Source organism: Gymnodraco acuticeps, unplaced genomic scaffold (genome assembly GCF_902827175.1).
Source record: "Gymnodraco acuticeps unplaced genomic scaffold, fGymAcu1.1, whole genome shotgun sequence".
Lineage (NCBI taxonomy): Eukaryota > Metazoa > Chordata > Actinopteri > Perciformes > Bathydraconidae > Gymnodraco > Gymnodraco acuticeps.
Window position 1 is genome coordinate 1,731,698 of NW_022990341.1, and position 6,184 is coordinate 1,737,881.

Below are 6,184 nucleotides of genomic sequence, written 5' to 3' on the forward strand. Positions count from 1 at the left end.
GTCGTGGCGTTGTTGAGACAGGCTGAGTGGCAGATGGGGGTCCAGAAGCCATTTCAAACTCAACTGCATCACTGAAAACAAATGTGGAAAAACAAAGAGATTAGATTAATTCACTGGCTTATACTTATAGGATAATATTGGACTATAAATGAATAATATTACACCAAATAAATAAGTAAACACATGTATATATTCATTCACTGGCCATTCATTTAGAAAATGTAACTCCAAAAAGACAAGTAACACTATTTAGCATTTTGCCTAATCATTCCTGTAGCTTCTTGGCTAAGCTAACACTGTGATGCAGTTCCACCAAACACAAAAGTAATACATAAAAAGGATAATATTGGACTATAAATGAATAATATTACACCAAATAAATAAGTAAACACATATATATATTCATTCACTGGCCATTCATTTAGAAAATGTAACTCCAAAAAGACAAGTAACACTATTTAGCATTTTGCCTAATCATTCCTGTAGCTTCTTGGCTAAGCTAGCACTGTGACGCAGTTCCACCAAACACATAAGTAATATATAAAAACAGAGAGATTACATACCTTTCCCGTGGTGGAAGTTCAACATCCGAGTCACTACTGTCCGGATCCAGGTCTGCCTGGAGGAGATCTTCATCATCCGACGAAGAGTCATCTGGTATTCTTTCACACACAGTGACGTCACGAGCTACCCACAATGCAACACGCGCCATATATATATATAAATACGCCATTTTCATGGAGGTGCAAATATCCTGGAAGTGCAAATATAAACAGCTAGCTAACGTAGCAAGGCAGAACGCACTAGGTTTTTTTTCTGAATTAACGACCGAAGAAATCGCTGCATGTCTTCGGATTACATCTCTGGACTTGAGGGGTGTGCTCTAGGTCGTTACCAGCGTAAACTAGAGCTGTGTGGGTTGTCGGATTGCCCTTACAGACTGCGTCGATTTTGGCTGCATCTACGTCTAATTTCTGGAAACACCAGGTGAATACCCCACTTGTCACAATAATATTATCATGCCATTGCATATATGTGGTATTTTAGAGTTGACTAGATATTGATTAAGGCAATCACCTACGCTGTCATTGGAGGCAGTCGCAATTTCTACAGGCTCGCACTTACCTGTTAGCATCTGGCATCTGTTAGCATCTAGCAGCATCTAGCTCTCCTGCTTACAAACTTTTAGCCATCCCTGCTTATACAAGTAGTAGTTTTAGTTGTCTGCGAACTGTGGAGGCCTACACCCACCTGTCAAGTGCGGCTGTACTGAGGTGTTTTTCCTCCGGAGACGTCGCGAAGAGACGGAGCGGCTCCACCTGTTTTGCTGCCTGCGATCTGCGATTTACGGAGGCCTGCTCCCACCTGTAGAATACGGCTGTACTGGAGAGGTTTTTACCCCGGAGTCGTCGCGGAGAGACGGAGTGGATCCACGCTTCGGGCTTGGCCTGCTTCCACCGGGCGTGTGCTGCTGTGCGGAGGAGGATTTTACCACCGCTGGGGCCTGCTTTCCACCTGTCCTGGTTCTGCTGTTGCAGAGGCCTGCTTTCACCCCGGGGATACCACGGAGGGACCGGAGCGCTTCCACGCTGCTGTTTTTGCCTGTCCTTTGCTGCTGTGCTGATTTTGCGGATACTGTGTGCTGGTCTGGGAAAATGGCCCATATCGGGATTCTGCTGTGCCTGTTAACTGTTTTGGACTATGAGAAGATCTCTAGTCATTCTGAGAAGACTACTGGATTCAGGTCTGTTCTGCCACCCGCAGTGGGCATCCCCTGCAAAGGTTCGGATGTGTTGCTCAAACAATTACCGGTTGCCTTGTCACAGTCAATCTGCTCGACAAAATATGTTTGTCTTTTTTATTTTCCTGCGATGATGGTTCTTCAGGACTGCTTCTTAAGCTCTAATCACACTCTCGCAGACTTTTCTGGTGTTTCTAAATTAGATGACAATGTATTTGTGTCGTTTAAGAGGAAAAGATGCCTAGGTTTTTTTGTTGTTATTACTGTCAGGAAATGTACAACCTACTGGTCCGCCCAGTAGTAGTAGTCAGATCGCTACTACTGCTGATTTTAAAGCTAGGTCTGGGTTGGGTTTCATCCACTTGAATGTGCGCAGTCTGTTAGGTAAACTAGATTTTGTCCGTATCTGGGCAAAATCGACTGACGCTGACGTCATTGTCTTATCAGAAACATGGCTAAACAAATCTATTTTGGCCTCTGACATTGCCTTAAATGGTTTTAATGTGTATTGTACCGACCGGCCTGATAAAGGTGGTGGCGTTGCCATTTATGTTAAGAATAAGTTCAGTGTAACCACATTAGTTTCCAAATCGATCAGTAAGCAATTTGAATTTTTAGCCATAAATATAGAAGTGGCAAAGGGTCAACAGGTCATGGTAGTGAGTTGTTACAGACCCCCATCAGCTGTCAAAGACTCCTTGTCTTCACTAGCAAATCTTTTATCACAACTAGACTACAAGGAAATAGTGCTACTTGGAGATTTTAACTGGGACTGGTTAACTGCAGTGTCAGAGGATTTTAAAAACCTTTGTATCTCTTTGAATGTTACTCAGATTGTTGACAGTCCTACTCGCCCTAACATTAAGTCCCCTAATAAATCCTCCCTAATTGATCTCATTCTAACTAATGTTCCCCATAAATATTCATCTGTGGGAGTTTTTGCAAATGATCTGAGCGATCACTGTGTTGTAGCCACAATTAGGGACACTAAGGTCCAAAAGGTTAAACCTCGCATTATCATTAAGAGAGACAAAAAACATTTTGTTGAGCAGGGTTTTGTGCATGATCTGTTTGATTTTGATTGGGTTAAAATTGATCTGTGTGCTGATGTGGAAACCGCATGGTCTTATCTTGGTTTTATGGAGATCATTGATAGACATGCACCCCTGCGTAAATTTAGAGTAAAGGGACGAGACAATCCTTGGTTTTCTGCTGAGCTGTCTAGTCTCCTTCATGAGAGAAACAAGGCCTGGGCAAAGGCTAGGCAATCAGGCTCAGAGGTAGAGTGGCTGCGTTTTAGGCAGCTAAGGAATAGCTTCACTTCAAATGTCAAAAGTGCAAAGTCAAAGTACTATTTGTCAGTTACCACAGAAAACCTAAATAATCCTAGGAAATTTTGGAAAGCAATAAAATCGATATCCACCGGTGAGATCCGTAATGAGCTACCTCCGTGCCTTACCACAGCATCTGGCACTATATCGGACAGGGCCACTATGTTAAATTGCTTTAATGAGCATTTTGTGTCCTGCGGTTCTATGTTTGATTCTGTGACTAACTCTGCTTCTGTGAACACCCCAATCCGTGACTCTGAACAATGTGGTCTGGAAATCCCTTTCAGTTTTACTCCTTTTACTGTCAATGTTGTTCATGAAGACTTATCTAAGCTAGATCCTAAGAAACCGGCTGGCCCGGACAACGTAGAACCTTTCTTTTTAAAGATAGCTGCAGATTGTATTGCTCTTCCTCTTACTACTCTTTTTAACCTCTCCCTCAGCACAAATGCAATTCCAAAAGTATGGAAGTCAGCTTATGTCTTGCCTTTGCTAAAAGGAGGGGAGGCAACTATTTTAAATAACTATAGGCCAATCTCTAAATTGTCAGTTCTGGCGAAGGTGCTCGAACGCCTAGTGAGTGAACAGGTAAAGGAGTTTTTATGTAAAAATGATATCCTGTCTAAACATCAGTCAGGCTTCAGAAAACAACATAGCACCATCACTGCCACAATGAAAGTGGTGAATGACATTACGAGTATTTTAGACAATAAGCAGAGTTGTGCAGCTCTATTTATTGACCTTTCCAAAGCGTTTGATACCGTCGATCATCGCATCTTAAAGCAGAGGCTACTCAGTATCGGCATATCCAGCCATGCAGTGGGTTGGTTTGTGAACTACCTCTCTGAAAGGTCCCAATGTGTTCACTTTGATGGGCTGTCTTCTGAGTGGTTAAACATTGCTAATGGTGTTCCTCAAGGTTCTGTTTTAGGTCCACTTTTATTCTCCATATATATCAACAGTTTAGGTGAAAATGTGGATGAAGCTACTTTACATTTTTATGCTGATGATACCGTGATGTACTGTGCAGGTCCCTCCATTAAGGAGGCTGGTGTTAAATTACAGGCTGTTTTTAACATTATTCAGACTCAGCTTGCTGAACTTAAGCTTATTTTAAATGTTGATAAAACCAAGGTAATGCTCTTTTCAAAAGCTAAAAAGACACCAGAGCCTGTTTTGGATATTGTTACTATGCAAGGACAAGTACTTGAAGTGGTTACCAGTTATAAATACCTGGGTATCTGGCTTGCTGATTGTCTTACTTTTAAACTTCATGTCAATAACCTGCTTAAAAAGCTGAGGGTTAGAGGTTTCTTTTTCAGAAACAAGTCCTGTTTCTCTTTTGAGGCCAGGAAAAGGCTAGTCACTGTGACCTTTTTACCTGTGCTGGACTATGGTGATTTGTTGTATATGAATGCACCTGCCTATTGCCTGAACAAGTTAGATGCCGCCTATCACAGCGCACTGAGATTTGTCACAAATTGTAAAGCACTTACTCATCTATGTATGCCAAGGCAGGTCTGCCATCACTTACTGTAAAGAGGCTCAGTCATTGGTACACGTTTATTTATAAAGCTTTGTTGGGTAAACTCCCATATTATATCTGCTCTCTGATAACACAGAGAGTTGCAAGCAGCTATTGTCTGAGATCGCATGATGTAGTATTGTTAGATGTGCCAAGAGCAAGGACTGTCTTAGGTAAGACAGCTTTTATGTGCGCAGCTCCACTTGCTTGGAACAATCTTCAGCAAGAATTGAAACTGAGCAATCTCATTCCTCTGCATGTTTTTAAAGCTAGGCTAAATGAAATGCTCGTTGATACTATGGCCACTTGTAAATGTCTATAACTATGTAAATGTATCCTGTAAATATAATGTATAATGTCCTTTATTGTTTTATGTTTCATGTGGAACCTATATGCTGCAGGTCTCCCTTGAAAAAGAGATCTATGATCTCAATGGCACCAATCTGGTTAAATAAAGGTTTGAAATTAAATGAAATGAATAGACTATGATATTCAGTACAGGAAGCTTAGCAACACCTAGACGGTGTACGGCTAAACCCTTGGCCTGCTTGCACCTCGCGTAAAACGGCGGATACCGGAAGTACGGTGTCGCCCTCGGCCCAATACCCGTATGTGTGTGTGAAAGAATGATCATAGCCCCGCTATCGTCAGCTAGCATCTGTAGCACCTGCTCGGTGGTGAAGCTCTCCCTTCTGGCTGCCATTATTTGCTAAAATGGAAAGAGGATACACAAGAAAAATATCTGAAAGCAAATAAATCAACGTCCTTGAAATGTGCTCCGTTACCTGCTATTCTTTCACACACACATACGGGTATTGGGCCGAGGGCGACACCGTACTTCCGGTATCCGTCGTTTTACGCGAGGTGCAAGCAGGCAGCCGTACACCGTCTAGGTGTTGCTAAGCTTCCTGTACTGAATATCATAGTCTATTGCCTTAATCAATATCTAGTCAACTCTAAAATACCACATATATGCAATGGCATGATAATATTATTGTGACAAGTGGGGTATTCACCTGGTGTTTCCAGAAATTAGACGTAGATACAGCCAAAATCGACGAAGGCCACTTTCGAGGGTCGTTTTTCCATACATCTGCAGGCAGTCTGTAAGGGCAATCCGACAACCCACACAGCTCTAGTTTACGCTGGTAACGACCTAGAGCACACCCCTCAAGTCCAGAGATGTAATCCGAAGACATGCAGCGATTTCTTCGGTCGTTAATTAAGAAAAAAAAACTAGTGCGCTCTGCATGGCTACGTTAGCGAGCTGTTTATATTTGCACTTCCAGGATATTTGCACCTCCAGGAAAATGGCGTATTTATATATATATGGCGTGTGTTGCATTGTGAGTAGCTCGTGACGTCACTGTATGTGAAAGAATCGTGCTGCGTGCTGTCCTGCTGTGGTGCTGTCCTGCTGCGGTCTTGCTGCGTAATGCGTAATGGAGCCGGAGGCTGGAGCGGGCGTAGTTTATACTACGCAGGATCATATCTTTGGAACCCATTGGTCGATTTGGGTGATTGACACCTTTTCTGAACCGATAGAGCCAATAGAATCAAGTGACAGTTAGTAAGTCCCGCTAAACA